Genomic DNA, 17,802 nt, shown 5'->3' on the forward strand with positions numbered 1-17,802 from the left:
GATTCCCAATACCCCAGGACACCGGCCACCTCTTGCATAGCACACGACCCTGACCAGTGGGGAAGTTGTGCTTTGGCCCATGTTTGAGCCAACCACCAAGCAGCAATTGTGCCAAAGATCAGCGCTCTAGCCCACTCCGGTGGCCCGTGGGCTCCCTTTTACGCACTCCATTTTGCTGCCTTCCGCGGTCCCTTGTCTCTCGACTTGTGGGCCCTAGCGGAGGACAATCTTGACTTCCAAGAGTTCCCCTTGTGGGTCTGCACCAGTAGCTGATTTGTTAATCTTGTGTGGGTTGCGGTTGCCAAGGCTTAGTGGATCCAATCCGGATACTAACACCGCAGCGACCCTCATCCGACGTGGGACAGTCGCCCTCCCGAAGCTGGCCTTCCTTGAAGCCTCCCGGAGCCCGTGGCTACAGATCCAAGCTACACCTCTTTCCACTTGAAGCACCAGACATTGAAGAGCTCTTTCCTTTGAGCTCCCTGGTCACTGTGCCGTGACCCAGACTCTGTCCCCTCTGCTTTCAGGTTCTTCTCTACAAGATCTACAACTTCAATCTTCACGGCATCATCAACGCTTTTGGCTAGCAGCAGTTTTGCACATTTTCCCATTGGAAATCAGCCCGCGACCCGACATCGAAAACGACCTATGCACCCGGCTTCCCTGGGGCAGGTAACAGTGGTACCTCGGTACTCCCGTGGTAGTGGGCTCCTCAAAAGCTTAAGTCTAAAGTTTTAACTTTGCACTCCTGCTAGAAGTGTCTTTAATCTGTTTAAATCAAACCGCAACATTCTCCATAGGCTTTAATAGAGATGCCGATAGCAGCTATTTCCACTGAACGCGCCTCCCGTGGGTCCCCTTCCTCATAACCTGGGGTGGATTCTTAAGGGGCCAGCGATCCTAAATGTCCTAGGCATTGTCTGTAGAATTGTTGTGGTTCTTATACCACTTTAATATATGGTTTGGTTCCCCCATGGGGCCCTATGATTCCAGTGCTATTTATTGTATCTATCAATGCTTGTTTGAATTGTAATTTTGCCTCAGCCTCATAAAAAGACTTGTGGGATTCTGTCTAGAATAAATACATATATTTTATATATATTCCTGTGTGGACTACTCTTTCATTTGGTCATTCAAGAGGTTATCTATGGTAAAACAATAAGCGTAACACTCCTTCAAGACTTAGCCTGAAGGCTGCTCTCCACAGCTAATACTAGGATAGCTTTCTTTAAAGGTTGTCTTAAACCTATCATCAATAAGAGTCGAATTGGACTGGTGCAAGGTGTCCCCTATAACTAGGAGACAGCATATGCCAGGCCAACTTCTCACAGTGCACATCAGTCGGGACCCTCCATAGGACTTATTCAGACCACTCCCCAGTGACACTACAACTTAGGGTACCGCGCCCAGAGGGCTTTGAACGTCAGTGGTGTTTCCCCAGTCGTGCTTTACATGACGAGGTGTTCAAAGAAGAAATACGGGATGCCATAGAGGAATATTTTACTATAACACTGGTTCGGTGGACACATGGGCGGTTTTGTGGGAGGGTTTTAAGGCAGTTATCAGGGGTACATGCATTGCTACACATGCAGGTGTCCTCAAAGATCTACGTAATACACTATCACGCCTAGAACGCGACCTTACCACTTTAGATGAAGCCTCTGCAGATCACTCACAACCCACCTATGAGGGCAGGAGACATGGTGCTACTGGACGACTATAGGGAAACAGCAGACCGGGAAATTCTATACTTAGGGAAGTATCAAACTGCCCGACGTTATGGCAAGGGTGAGAGACCTGGCAGGGTTCTGGCCCAACTACTCCGCCCCCCATATCACAAAACTTACATCACTGAAATACATTCCCCAGAGGCGCGCAGGATTTTTTGGCGGAGCCCATCAAGGTTGCAGACGTCTTGTTGGCCATTGAGACCATTCGGGGCTCATTGGCACCAGGGCTCGACGGATTTACTGGCGATTTATATAAAGAATTCAAAGACCTATTAGCTCCGAAGCTCATTGAGGTATATGCAGAGGCTTTGGAGTCACAATTTTTACCCCCCACCTTTAGAGAGGTGGTCATGATTCTCCTTCCCAAACCTGGTAAAGACCCCGCACATTGTGGTTCATACTGACCGCTGTCCCTCCTCAACTCAGATTACAAAATCCTAGCTAAAGTCATCTCCAATCGATTGTCCCAACTGATGGAATTCATCATCTTGCCAGCCCAATCCGGTTTTGTACCACATCGCTCCACCTTGCTGAACCTTAGAACACTGTTTTCGGTCATCCATCGAATAAACCCGAACGCTCCAGCCGCCGCCATTCTTCTTGACACGGAGAAGGCCTTCGACTCCTTAGAATGGCCTTTCTTTCCATCTGTGATTAAACGCATGGGTATGCCCTTTGGTTTCATTGCTACGACCACACTTTTGTACAACAAACCAACCACTCGACTGCGTCTCAACGGTACACTCTCGAGACCCTTCTCACTATCCCATGAAACCAGACAGGGCTGCCCACTGTCCCCATTATTATTCATTCTGGCTATGGACCCCTTGATACGTCACTTTCAGGAGCGTCATCTACACAGAGGCCTACAATTCAACACTGACCCCTCCTGGTTTCCTTATATGCTGACAACACGATCCTCTATGTAAGACATCCTCACACTAATTTACAGGACCTAATCAGAGAAATTATCCGCTGCGGTCGCTTCTCGGTCTGGGTATAAATTGGTACAATTCCATCACATTTCCGCTGACGGCCTCTACTCAAAAATGGGACTGCAAATTTCCTTGAGAATGGCGTACAGACTCAGTTAAATATTTAGGAATCCATATTCACTTAAGACACCGCCCAAATCATACGTTTGAATTATGGACGAGCAGTCGACACACTCTCGACCCAAATAGAAAGATGGCTGAGACTCCCTTTATCATTTGCGGGCCGGATGTCGATTATAAAAATGGTAGTGTAATCACACAGATCAAGGACATGTGGGGGCAGGGCACGGTTCTGCCGTTTGCTACCCTCAAGGAGCAATATGGCATGGTTGACGCCGAGCACTTCCGATACCTGCAAATCCGGCATGCGTTATTAGCGCAGGTCCCTGGGGGTGAGTCGCTGTCAGAAGCCTCACCACTGGAGGCCAGTGTTAGATGGACATATCCCTGAGAAAACTATTTCCCTTATTTACAGGAAATTAATTAACAATATGGAAGATCCGCTGTTGCGCCTTAAGGGCAAGTGGAATAGTGAAGGCCTCGAACTTGATGATGAAGACTGGCAGGAGGCAGTCTCCTCGCCTAGGGTGGTGGCAACTCAGGCCAGACTTAGGCTGGTACAGCTCAATATTTTGCATGACATATGTAACGGGTCCCGGGCTGGTTCGTATGGGACGGGCGGAAAGCGAAGAGTGTAGGTGGGGGTGTGGAGACAAAGGGACTTTCTTTCATATCCTTTGGGGTTGTCAGCGGATAGAAACGTATTGGAGAGGCATACACCGCATTATGCGGACCGTGCTGGGGATCGACATCCACCCAGAGGCGCGTAGGTGCCTTCTGAACGTCTGGGAGCCTACTGACCTCAACGCGTGCACTAAACAGTGGGCTACTCTGGTGTTCATGACAGTTAAGAGAAACATCGCGCAATTGTGGGGTGCGGTGCAGCCATCCGGTCTGGGGAAGTGGAAAGAGGACCTAGATTGGTGCATGTGGAAGGAAAAGTCGGTGTTTGTAGCCAGGGGTTGCCCCGGAAAATGGAATAAGGTATGGGGAGCTTGGAACCACTATAGAGGTGATGTGTGTCCCCCACCGAGCAGACGAACTGCTGATGAGGCTCATGTAACCCCCTAACCGCTAGGAAACACTGTTTGAAACGTATTGAATTATGTAATCTGTGACCGATTGTAACTGAAGTCGCCTGCCACTGAATATCTGCTGTATGACAGTCGAATTGGTTTAATAAAAAGAATTTCTAAAAAAAAAAAAAACAATGGTAGTGCTCCCCAGATTCTTGTACCTTTTTAATAATATACCTATTCCTCTTACTAAAAGCTTTTTTCACACAGTGCGTACTCTATTAGCCAAACTGATTTGGAAGGGGAGGCCCGCGCGAGTCCGATGGGCTGTCCTCACGCTACCCTATGAGAGAGGAGGATATAATGTTCCAGATTTCCAGTTGCACTATTTATTGGCCCAATGTAGCTATGCCTACTCATGGATACCACCCCGACGCTCGACTCCCATACTTACGGCCAGAATCCGATCTTGTTCTGCCTGGACAGCTTTCGTCCATTCTACCAGGAAAAAAAAAAACTGTCTGTGGACCCGGGTCTATGAATCACTGTCCTTTTGACAAATTTTGTGTGTTCCACCACTGCAGAGAGCGAGGAGTAAGTCCGCCTACCAACACAAGATCGGTTAATAGACCGTGTGACTGGTTCTACTGACTGGATAAGCATTCTTGAAGTGGACACATGTGCAGCCTGGCATGGGAAACGATCATGATGTAAGACGCCATCGTTCCTAAGAGCTGCATAAAAACTTGAGCTGGAAATGACTGGCTGGCTTGAAACTGGAGAATTAACGCCTGAATGTTTTGAATTCTGGTTGCGTTGGGAAACGCCAGAGCTCTTGGAGTAAAGTGGCTCCTAGGTAAATCTGAGTTTTGGCTGGCCGAAGTTATGATTTTAACACATTGACGGTAAACCCCAGTTGGTGAAGTAACTGAATGGTTACTGAAGTATGCTTATGGCATTGTTGTTACGTGCTTGCTTTGATGAGCCAATCATTGAGGTATGGAAAGACATGGATGCTTGGTCTTCTCAGATGAGCAGCTACTACCGCCAGACACTTTGTGAAGACTCTGGGGGCAGTGGTGACTCCGAATGGGAGTACCTTGAATTGGTAATGTTGACCAGCTACCACAAGCCTGAGAAATTTGCGGTGAGCCAGGTGGATTGGAATATGAAAATAGGCGTCCTTTAAGTCTAGAGTAGCGAGAAAGTCACCCGTTTGCAAAAGAGGTAGTACCTGCTGAAGTGTTACCATGTGGAAATGGTCTGACTGCATGTAAAAATTTAGTTCTGAGATCTAATATTGGTCTGAGAGAGCTGTCCTTTTTGGGAATTAGGAAGAAAAAGGAATACACGACTGACCCTTGATGTGGTGGTAGGGGCTCTATAGCTCCTTTTAGTAGTAGGGATTGTACCTCTTGTTTGAGGAGGTGTAGGTGATCCGGTGAAAGTTTGTGTGACTTTGGGGGAATGTTTGGAGGAGTGTTGATGAACTTCAGGCAGTAACCAGAATGGGTAATTTGTAGAACCCACTTGTCTGTTATTGACTGCCACTTTGGCAGGAATTGTGACAGTCTTCCCTTGACAGGTGTTAAGTGGTCAGGGGAAACTATGGGCAAGTCACTGCTTTGTATTGGAGGGGGAAGTACGTGTGTTCGAACCTCTACCTCTGCCTTTGACGATGTTCCCTCTGTAACCCCCTCTGAAGTACTTTTTCGAGCCTGAGGGTTTGTTATGGCCCTTATAGGTGAATGCAGTTTGAGGATGTATTTTTGGACCCTGCCCGATAGAAAGAGCACCGAAAGGAACTACGGCTTTCTGTAGACTGAAGGGCTCCCATAGATTTAGCCACTTCAGTATCTTTTTTCATCTTCTCAAGTGAAGAATCTACCACTGGCCCAAAAAGGTGTTCTTTATCAAAAGGTGTGTTCAATATGGTGGCCTGAACCTCAGGTTTGAACCCTGATATGCGTAGCCAGGCGTGTCTTCTTAAAAGGACACTAGTGTTTACCGCTCTGGCGGATGTGTCAGCAGCATCTAGGGAGCACCTTCTTTGGTTGTTTGAAACTAACTGTCCCTCACATACCAGGTCTTGCACTTTAGATTTATGTTCTTGGGGTAGAAACTGGATGAGTTGTTCCATTTCATCCAAATGCACACAGTCATATCTGGCTAGCAACGCTTGTGCATTAGATATGCGCCAGAAGTTAGCTGCCTGGGAGGCTACCCTTTTCACTGAAGCATCGAGAAGCTTTGACTCCTTATCTGGGGGTGGAGCGTCTCCAGTAGTTTGGGAGTTTGCCCTTTTGCGTGCATTGGAAACTACCAATGAGTCTAAGGGTAATTGTCCTTTTATGTAGACTGGATCAGTAGATGCAGGCTTGTTTTTTTTTTAATCCACCCTAGGGGTAAGGTTACGTGCCCTGACAGGATCCTTAAAGAACAAGTCACTTACCTTCGGTAACGATATATCTGTAAGAAACATTAGTAGTGATAGACTCCTTACCTTAGAATATCCCCAGGCGTCAGACTGGATCCGGAAAGTTTTCGTCCGCAGTACCCCTGCATGTCGGTAGGTGGCGTTGTGCGGCTCCGCGTCAGTCGTCGTAGTCACCGGTATGATGTCGCGGTCGCTACTTAGACCCCACCCACGCACGCGGACATCAATTCTGTACACGACTTTCCTTGCCAGGAACGCAGAGCCATGCAAGATACTGACCACTGGTGCATTGAAACTAGGGGCCTGAAAGGAATGACCTTAACCCTAGAAATCAGTTCACAGACCAGGGAGAACGAGTGGGGCGGTAAGGAATCTAACACTACTAACGTTTCTTACACATATATCGTTACCCAAGGTAAGTAACTTGTTCATCTGAAAGAAACACAGCGATAGATTCCTTACCTTAGAATAGATACCCCAGGAATACCGACCCCGGTGGTGGGTCTGTGAACCAAGATCACACCAGAAAGTCCCAGAGAACAGAACGGCCAAAGGAGCAGACTCGCCGCACTTGACTGTCAAGGCAGTAATGGTTCATAAACGTGTGCGACGAGGCCCACGTGGCTGCCTGACAAATGTCTTGCAGGGGGACACCACGTCCCAGTGCAGTAGCGGCTGCAGTTGCTCTAGTGGAATGAGCACGCAGCCCCACCAGAGGCTCCTTTTTTAGCCAAAGAGAAACAGGCTTTAATGCACAAGACAACCCAGCGGGAGATAGTCCTCTTATGCACCGCCCGACTTTTCTTGGTGCCAACGTAGCCAACAAAGAGTTGGTCATCCACCCGGAACTGTTGTGTGCGGTTGAGATATAACGAGAGTGCATGTTTTGGGTCCAGACGGTGGAGCCTCTCTTCCTCTCTGGAAGGAGGCAGAAATAAGGTGGGAAAGGTAATGGACTGCCCAATGTGAAAGGCCATAACAACTTTTGGCAAAAAGGAAGGCCGGGGCCTGAGCACAAACTTCTCTGGATGGACCGAGCGAAAGGGAGGCTTACAAGAAAGAGCCTGGAGCTCACTCACTCGCCTAGCGGAGGTGGTGGCCACCAGGAAGGCAGTCTTCAAGGTCAAGAGACGAAGAGGATAATTGTGAAGGGGCTCAAAGGGAGCGCACATCTAGTATATAAGAACCAGATTCAAGTCCCACTGTGGCATCACAAAAGGAATAGGAGGAAAAAGGTGTGTAATGCCTTTGAGAAATCTATTTACAACAGGGGACTTGAAAAGAGAGGGAGCCTGAGAAATTTCGAAATAGCCGAAAGGTAGCCCTTAAAAGTGCCCAGAGCAGAGCCCTGCTGGGCCAAAGAAAGAAGGAACAGAAGGACCTCTGAAAGAGGGGCAGAAAGGGGATCCAAAGCCTTTGCTGTGCACCATGCCACAAACTTGTTCCACCTGCAGGCGTATACCACATTAGTGGAGGGATGCCTGACTGCCAGAATGACATCACAAACTTCAGGAGGCAAGTCGAAAGAAATAAACGGCTGCCGCTCAATCTCCTCACAAAGAGGTGGAGGACCGTCCCCCCACTGCTGTGACAGAAGATCCTCCCGAAGAGGCAGTCGGATCGGGGATCTATGCTCATACTGAGTAGCTCGGGATACCATAGTCTTCGAGCCCAGTCCGGGGCCACAAGAATGACAAGTGCCTGGTCGCGCCTGATCTTCAGCACTCTGGGCAAAGTGGTATAGGCGGAAAGGCGTACAACAGACCGCAACTCCACTCGCGACGAAAAGAGTCGCGAGCGAGTGCCGCCTTGGAAATTCCAACGTGCGGTGGTACTGGGGTGGTATGGCTGGAGGGGTAGTCTCGAAGGGGAGGGAGTAGCCCCTTCGAACCATTTGTAAAACCCACCTGTCCGAAGTGATGGTGCACCAGTGGGGGAGGAGATGGCAAATCCTGTCACCCACTGGCATTTGATGGGCCTGAAAGCTCGGACTAGGAAGGTTTGGAGGCAGTAGTGGCTGGGGTTGAGGTGGACATACCCGCCCGCTGGCCCCTTGTTCCACCACGACGGCACCCGCGTCCGCGCTGAGACTGTTGCGCAGGCTTGAGGCTCTGCGGGTGCCCCTTCCGGTGCCACTTAAGGAGCGAAAAGCAGATGGCAGAGGAGGGCAGACTGCGGAGAGTCCTAAGTACTTGGCCGTAGCCCAGGAGTCCTTGAACCTCTCCAACGCTTTGTCTGCTTTATCGCTGAAAAGGCGACGGCCATCAGAGGGCATATCCATAAGGGTTGATTGGACATCCCCCGAAAATCCAGCTGTCCTCAACCAGGCGTGGTGTCTGATTGCCACCGTCATTGCAATCTATCTGCCCAGTGAGTCGGCGATGTTGAGGCCACAACAAATCATGATCTTTGCTGCGTCTCTCCCCTCTGCAACAGCTTGAGAGAGTTTTCCGGGCCTCCACCAGACATTGGGGCAGCACGTCCACCACCTTATCCCACACACAGTGGGAATAACGGTCCAAGATGCATGCGGTGTTCACGGACCGCAGGGTAGAACCGGTGGAACAAAAAATCTTCTTGGCAAACTGATCCAGCTTCTTGGATTCCCTATCCGGAGGTGCGGAAGGGAAGGCAGTTGGAGAAGCAGAGGCTTGGACAAACAAGCTCTCGGGGGTGGGGTGTTGGGAGAGGAAAATTGGGTCACCCGGAGCTGGGTGATGGCGGCGGGCCACGTTCCATTCCACAGGAGCCCATGTGGTGGGCCTGGACCATGTGCCCAAAAGAACGGCGGAAAGTGCTTCATTGAAAGGGAGCAGCGGTTCCACAGAAGTAGCTGTTGGCTGAAGCACTTCTGTGAGGAGGTTAGTCCCGACAGCCACCGTAGGAAGCTCGAGGTGTAGGGCCTCGGCCGCCCTACGTAACACCACCGCATAACTAGCGCCCTCCTCCGTAGCCACGGTAGGAGGAGATAGCATGCCAAGGTCTGGAGAGGTATCCAGACATTTGGCTTCCCCTAACTCCTCTGCCCAGTTTTCCTCATACTCGCAGTAGGCTGCAAGAGGGTCCTCAGACCCCTCCCAGTCCTCCCCTTCTTCCTCAGGCTGTTCTAAGAACCGATGCATATTGGGTAAGTTCCGTTCGAGTCATGTGAGCCGTAGATCACATGCTATGCATAGACTATACAGCAGTAATGTGCCAAAGCGGTGGCTAAACCATAGCTGTTGCAGTGGTTTGAAATAGTGTATGTAAAACTGCTAGGCCTACATTAGCTTGTTGTCTGGTTAACACATCTACACAATAGTTTTTTGTGAATGTGTGTGGTGTAGACCATGTTGCAGCTTTACAGATATCATCTATGAGAATATTTCCTAAGAAAGCCATAAAAGCTCCCAGTTTGCGAGTGGAATGTGCTCTAGGGGAAATTGGTAAAGTTCTCTTTGCTTTTGCATAAAATATTTGGATACATTTAACTATCCGCCGTGCAATACCAGAATTAGAAATGGGATTGTCTTTGTGTGGTCGAACAAAAGCAACAAAAAGTTGTTTAGTCTTACAAAAAGATTTTGTTCTTTCTATGTAATACATCAGTGCTCTTTTAATATCTAAAGTGTGTAGAACACGTTCTGCCACAGAATCTGGTTGAGTAAAGAACACAGGCAGCTCAACTGATTGGTTGATGTGGAAGGTAGAAACTACTTTAGGTAAGAATTTAGGATTAATCTGAAGAACCACTTTGATTTGGTGTACTTGTAAAGATGGCTCTTCTATGGTTAGTGCCTGAAGCTCACTCACTCTCCTGAGTGATGTGAGAGCAATGACGAAAGCTACGTTCCAAGTGTGAAACTGTAGTTCACATTTATGTAAAGGCTCGAAGGGTGGACCCATTAGCCTGGTAAAGACAACATTAAGATTTCACACTGGAGCCTTCCATGAAAACTTTAATAGGGGGCACTCTAAAAAGGGAAGCAGCTATTGCAGTGAGATGTAAGCGTATTGACGTGCACACTAAATTTCAACGTTGTAAATGTAGCAGAGAACAAATGATATTTTGAATAGAAGCATCCAGTGGATTTACATGGTTAATACAATAAATAACACACCCCTTCCATTTTGCTGCATAACAAGCTCTTGTAGTAGGTCTTCTAGCCTCTTTACTAATATTCATACAGTCTGGTGGAAGATTTAGATAACCAAACTCTGAGTTCAGGTGCCAATCACAAGATTGAGCGGTTTGGGATCTGGAGATCTTATCTCTCCATGGCTTTGCGTGAGGAGACTGGATGTGAGATGTAGCTTTTGATGAGGAACTACTGATAGTTCTAAGAGGGTAGTGAACCAAGGTTGGCGTGCCCATGTAGGAGCTACTAGAATTAGTGTGAGGGATGTTTGACTGAGCTTCCGAACCACTAGTGGAATGAGTGGGAGAGGCTGAAAAGCGTAAGCAAATATCTCTGACCTATTCATCCATAGAGCATTGCCCTTGAATAACGGGTGTGGATACCTAAAGGCGAAGTTCGGGCATTTTGCTTTTTGGTGTGTGGCAAACAGATCTATGTCTGGAAAGGCCCATATTTGAAACAAGGGGAAGAGAACTGGAGGGTGAAGTTCCCATTCATGAATTTGTTGTCTCTGTCTGCGGAGGAGATCTGCGATCTGATTGTTCACTCTTGGGAAGTGTTCTGCTAGGAGATGCATCTTGTGATGAATGGGCCATTTCCAAATGTCCTGTGCGAGGTGTGAAAGTTGGAGAGATTGTGTTCCTCCCTGTTTCTGTATATAATACATTGCTGTCATGTTGTCTGTGCGTATCAGAACAGCTTTGCCTACAAGGTGAGTTTGGAAGGCTTTGAGCGCTAAGAAGTCTGCTAACGGCTCCAGATGATTTATGTGGAGAAGCTTTTCCTTTGGACTCCAACATCCTTGAATTGTGTGAGTTTGGAGATGAACTCCTCAACCAGTGAGCGATGCGCCTGCTGTTAGCACTGTCTGTGGAATCGGCTCGATGAAAGGCCGCCCTTTTGTAAGGTTGTGTCAATTCCACCTCTGCAGAGAGCGAGGAGTGTGGCAGTCTCCCACTACCGATCTGTCAATAGACTCGGAGACTGATTCCACTGACGTGCTAAACATTCTTGAAGGGGAGCAATTTTCAGTCTTGCATAAGGAACTATCATGGTGCAAGATGCCAGCATGCCTGGTAGTTGCATGAATACCCGAGCTGGTAATGAGTGATTGGATTGAAATTTGGAAATGAGAGCCTGAATATTGTGAATTCTGGTTGGATTGGGATAGGCTAGTATCTACAGTGGCCCCCAGATATACTTGTGTGTTGGAGGGCTGAAGATGGGATTTTGACAGATTGACTGTAAATCAGAGGTTGTGTAGTTAGTGTACCGTTGTTTGAGTGTGCTGTAGGTACTTTGAGAGACTGTTGGCTTTGACAAGTCAGTCGTCTAAATATGGGAAGAGGTGAACATGTGGTCTTCGCAGATGTGCAGCGACTCCTGCCAGGCATTTGGTAAATACTATGGGAACAGTAGTTACTCCAAATGGGAGTACTTTGTATTGATAATGTTGCCCGCTATTACAAACCTGAGGTATTTGCGATGACCTGGATGTATTGGAACAGAGGAAGTAGCTGTTGGAGAGTGACCATATGGAAGTGATCTGATTGAATGTAAAGGTTTAATTTCCGGAGGTCTAATATAGGCCTCAGAGCACCGTCCTTTTTGGGAAATAGAAAATAGAGTACACGTCTGTCCCCCGATATTGTAATGGGACGGGTTCTATTGCTCCTTTTTCCAGAAGAGATTGAACCTCTTGTTTGAGTAGGTGTAAATGTTCTGGAGATAGTTTGTGTGCTCGTGGTGGAATGTTTGGAGGGTTGCTTGTAAGCTCCAGGCAGTAACCAGATTGGATAATTTGTAAAACCCATCTGTCTGGCGTGATTGAATTCCGGACTGGGAGAAATTGAGAGTCACCCACCCCCACCTGTGTGAGATGATTGAGGGTAAACAAGTCACTGCTTAGTTGTGGCTGGGGAAGTTCGGGGTGTATTACCTTTGCCATTGTTTCCACGCAATCCACCTGTAAGAAAGTGGGTTTCTATTGCAGTAACCCCCCCTTTTTTGCCTAATAGCTGATGCACTTTTCCTGGTTGTGCCCTGGGCTCCTGCCAATCAGGTGCCCAGGGCCTGTGTTCCTTCCCCAACAACTGCCTAACAACCAAAACCCAAATTGGCAAACCCTGGCCACATGTCAGCCTCAGGTAAATGGTACCCTAGGTACCCAGGGCCCTGTGACCAGGGAAGGCCTCTAAGGGTTGCAACACTCATTGTGCCATCATTAGAGACCCTGTACCCTAACACACACACACTGCTCTTACAGGCTGAGTGTCTGGGTACAAGTAAAAACAAAGTCGACATGACACATCCCTGTGTGCCATACCCACCACCTACACTGCCATGGCATACATCAGCCACCCCTCTAGCTGGGTGCCCTATGCCAGTAGTGTGGGCACAGGAGCATGAGCCCTGTGCCCCTACAGTACCCAGGTCCATTCCTGGGCACTGTAAGTGCAGTGCTGCCATTTAAGAGTACATGGTGCTGAGAGCTCGTCAAACACAAACTCCACAGCACCATAATGGCAACACTAAAGGCTGAGAAGTTTGGTATCAAACTTCTCAGCACATTAAACCCGCACTGATGCCAGTGTGGGATTAATGTACCAAGCACCCCAGAGGGCATCTTAGAGATGCCCCCTGAAACCTAAACCTACAATTCACATCTGGTCTGGGAGGCTGCCACACAGCAGACATGTTGCTGGACCCCTGGGTAGGAGAGCCTCTGCTCTCCTGGGCCTGCAACAATGCACATCCTGGGCGAGGTGCTAAATCTCCTTCCCAGGATGGGCAGGGGGAAGCTTCAAAGGCATGCCGCCTCTGTGAGCTTCCCCAGGCCACTGCAACCCCCCACTCTGACGGGAAGCTTGGCCGGAAACCCCAAATAAGGACATGGGGATGTGCCGGCCTGCCATCCCCACCCCTCAGGTGGGGGAGGAGAGGTGAAGCACATCTCCGGGCTCTCGCCATCTTGAAGATGGGAAGCCCTGACCAATCAGGACTAGGCTACTGCCCCCCTCCCACAGGAGAGAGAGGCAGGATAGGGGGTGTACCCACCCCAGGACAGGGAAGCCCAACCCCCCACCCAGCCCCACCCCGGCGATCCTGACCCTAGATACAGCAATAAAGGTGTCCTGTTTTTGAGTTAATAACCAGTTCCTTTTGTTAGGGATCCATGTTAACAGGCAGAACCTCCAAACTAGGCTCCTTGTGTGGAGGAGGAACAGTCTTTTCCTTTGGGGCAATCATTTTCGGCGTCAAAGATTATGGTACAGATGTTTTCGGCTCCGATGATTTCAGATCTGAAGTGTGTTTCGGTGACCAAGTTTTGGAGGGATCAGTAGGATTATCTTTCGGTGCTGAAGTCTTCGTTTCGGGCCCCGAAAAAGGTAGACTCTGTCTCGAGCCGGAAGGCTTTACTAGTTTCGATTCAGAGCCCGAAGGCTGGGCGTTGGAAACTCTCAGATCTGTGCTTGCTGGCGCGGAAAAAGAAAGAACTGACATCAGTGCGCGTCTAAGTAGCTCCAGCGACGTCATCTCAGCGCCGAAGACGCCTACGACGCACGCGGTGCTGCACGACGACGCCTACCGGCATGCAGGGGTACTGCTGATGAAAACTTTCTGGATCCAGTCTGACGCTTGGGGTAATTCTACGGTAAGGAATCTATCATTACGTGTTTTTTTCCAGATACAAAGTGCAAACGTCCGGGCCCAACACCAGATGGCGATCTATGCATAGCATGTGATCTACAGCTCACATGCCTCGAACATAAAATAACTAAAAGAATATTTTAATACAAAACCAATTGGTCTGAAGTTCAGTCTTTGATTGTGTGCAATCATTTGCTTATTGAGTCTGTACAACAAATGCTCAACACTACCCTCTGATAAAGCCTTACTGTTCGACCCTCCCACACCCTCCCCCACCTCCCACACCCTCCCCCACCCCCCACACCCCCCCCCCCCGGGGAGCTGGGGAATATTCAACCCCAAAAGGCAACCCTGCACCCAACGCCCCCAAACCGACGGTGCCTAACCAACCCTTAACTTCCCAAGTTACCTCTCCAAGTGGTGGTCACACCCAGAAGTCCTTTGTCTCCCTGCCTGCAGTGCTTTTGCAAACTGGAGGTTCTCCCTAGATAACAGGGCACCAGACGTCGAAACAGCACTCTGTACCCGTCCACCCCAGTGCCGCTAAGGGTGCACCTTTTGTGCTACTTTGTTTCCCCATTTGCCCCGACATTAACCCTAGGAGCTTTGCTCCCACAACCCAGTGGCCCGCTTGCCAGCAGCCACCAACCGGAGGCCCCCTATCTCCCATTGGATAACATTGGGCCTCAAAACCTGGCCGCCCTAGTGCCGCTGAGGGTTTAACAACAACAGTGCATCACGGACCCTGGGGGGCCCCTGAGTCTAACCCCAGAACCTTAACTCCCACAGTCGATTACTTACCTATGAACCGGTAACCTATTTTTCCGCCATAAGATAAAATTGACAATTTTCTTCCAAAAAGTTTCTAAGTGTGAATTTTTTAAATCTAAATATATTCTTTAAAAATAGCACAAATATAAATCCATTGACAACTATTTCCTGGACAATGAACAGTCGGTTGACTCCCCGCAGACATTGTGGGAAGCCTTCAAAATAGTGGTACAGGGCGAAGCCCTCTCCTTAATAGCGGGGTCCAAAAAAGATAAGCTAGCGGCGGTCTCTGATATAGAACAAGACATTTATCGCCTGGAAAATGATCTTAGTCCCGACCCCTAGCCGGAGGCCCTCCACGCTCTGCAACTCCGGCAGGAGGAATACCGAGCCCTGGTCACCGACCGCGCTAAGATCTTAGGACAGTGCAAACTGGGACAGGTGTATGACTGGGGTGACAAAGCCGGAAAATTAATTGCCTGGCTGGACAAAAAGGAGCAAGCTAGCCGACTGGTCCCTGAACTAAGGAATCCCGGAGGGTCCGCCATAGTGGATCCCCAAGAAATAGTTGACCACTGCGCGGCCCACTACCGTGCAGTCTACTGCTCTACAGCGCCACACGCCGAAGCGGATTCCTCTTAACTTCTAGGAGACATCTCGTTACCGGTCCTGTCTGACAGTGACCGCGCATTTATGGACAGCGCCCTTATAGCGGATGAGATTGCAACCGCAATCGGAACACTTCGCCCGGGCAAGGCCTTAGGCCCCAATGGCATCCCGATCGAACTCTACAAACTCCGCCCGGCCAGACAGACTTGCACCACATCTGAAATCAATGTTTGAAACTAGTCTTGAGCAGGGACTGCTTCTCCTGGACCAGCGAATCGCGACTATCGTCAAGATTCATAAAGAAGGGAAACCCAAAACTGATTGTGCCTCTTATAGGCCTATCTCATTGTTGAATGCTGAGCCCAAAATATTGGCTAAGGTGCTCGCTAATAGACTGATCAAGATAATATGGGGCCTGGTGCACCCTGACCAATTGGGGTTTATGCCGCGGCGAAATACTGCCCTTAACCTTTGCAGACTGCATGGGGTCTTGGGCAGGGCGTCGACCTTGCGCGAGGACGCCATTGTGGTCTCCTTAGATGCCACGATGGCCTTTGACACGCTTGAATGGCCCTATCTTTTCGCAGTGCTCACAAAATTAGGATTTGGGCCAGGCTTTAGTCAATGGGTACGATTGCTATATAGCGCCCCAATGGCTCAGGTAATTGTAAACAATAGGAAATCCGACTCCTTTCTACTTAGCCGGGGGACCCGCCAGGGGTGCCCCCTCTCTCCACTATTGTTTGCCCTAGCCCTTGAGCCCCTCGCGGCCTGGATCCGCAGGGATGTAATGATCCGTGGATTGCGGTGGTCGACCGACTGGGAAGACCGAATATCTCTGTACGCAGATGATATTCTGTTATACCTCGCATCCCCTAAAAGATCTTAGTGCGTTATTTGACATCCTTTCCGTTTTTGGTAGATATTCCGGATTTGGCATCAATTGGCAGAAATCTCTCCTTTACGTCTTAAGCGGGAAGGACCCCTCCCCCCCCCTCAATACCCCGAAATTGTCCCATATCAATAGTCTCAGATGGTTTCAAGTATTTGGCCATTTTTATTTCACTAGACAAATGTCTCCGTTTCACTCGAAATCTGGCTCCCCCGATACAACGCCTAAAACAGGACATTGCAAACTGGAAATCGCTTCCCCTCTCCTTACTGGGCAAAGCGGCCCACTTCAAAATGATGTCTCTACCCCGCTTCCTCTATGTCCTTCAAAATTCAGTAGACCCAGTACACAAATTCTTACTTTCAACAAATAGAGGGCCTTCAACGAGACCCCGTATTGCTCTAAAAAAACTCACCCTCAACTGGTTTGACGGGGGGATTGGATTACCTGCCATAAAGAAATACTATTGGGCCTCACACCTAACGGCAATAAACCACAGCACTTATGGGAGGCCTGACGATCCCGGGTTTGGTATGGACAAACTGCTCCTTCCTAACAGTTCCTTTGCCAGGGCCCTTTACTCTAAGCCAAATAGATACCCCCTCACTGGCCCCACCCAGCACTCCGTCCATATTTGGCACACGGCGACTGCCTCGCTGGGTTGGACCAACAAATTGACCCTGTCCACGCCCCTGTGGGACTCCCAGAGTCTCAGGGACTTGGGCAATTCACAGGGTTTTGACAAGTGGGACCTAATTGGCATGTCACACATCAGAGATTTATGGGACAAAAATTGCATCAAGTCTTTTGACTCTCTCCAACTTCAATATTCCATGGCGGAATCAGAGCGTTTTCGCTACTTGCAAATTCGCCATGCATTGCAAACAGCACTACCTCGTGACACCTCCCCTGACTACTCGCCACTGGAGGACAGACTGCTAGACGGATATCTGTCCGAGCGAGCCATCTCCCCAACATATAGGAAACTCATTAATAATATGGATGACCCACTGACGCTTCTGCAAGAGAAATGGGTGGAGGACGGTATCGAACTGGACGACGAAAATTGGCAGACTACAGTCTCCTCCCCCAAAACTGTCGCCGTCCCGGCGCGCCTCCGACTCGTGCAACTAAAAATACTACACAGAATCTACATCACGGGGCCCCAATTGATACACATGGGTGGCTCTACAGATGGGTATTGTAGAAGGGGATGCACCCAGATGGGTACGTTTATCCACATAATATGGCATTGCGACCCAATACAGGCTTACTGGCAAGACATCCATAACATTATGAGCCAGGCACTGGAGCTCACTTTAAGGCCTGAAGCTCCCAGATGCCTCCTTAATATCTGGGAACCCACTGACCTAAACACACATGCCATACAATGGGTTACACTGGGCTGCATGACTGCCAAACGAAACATCGCTCAACACTGGGGGGCAAGGCGGCCCCCGAGGGTCATGGATTGGGAGACGGACCTCGACTGGTGCATGCTGAGGGAGAAGACAGTTTATGCA

The 17,802-nt window shown here is 49.2% G+C and overlaps 1 protein-coding gene across 4 annotated transcripts in view; it reads right to left on the minus strand.

Moving 5' to 3' along the window:
• FAM193A (family with sequence similarity 193 member A) overlaps positions 1 to 17,802 on the minus strand; it is a 489,141-nt gene that overhangs the window by 139,240 nt on the left and 332,099 nt on the right. The window lies entirely within an intron of this gene.

This window comes from Triturus cristatus, chromosome 2_2 (genome assembly GCF_964204655.1).
Source record: "Triturus cristatus chromosome 2_2, aTriCri1.1, whole genome shotgun sequence".
NCBI lineage: Eukaryota > Metazoa > Chordata > Amphibia > Caudata > Salamandridae > Triturus > Triturus cristatus.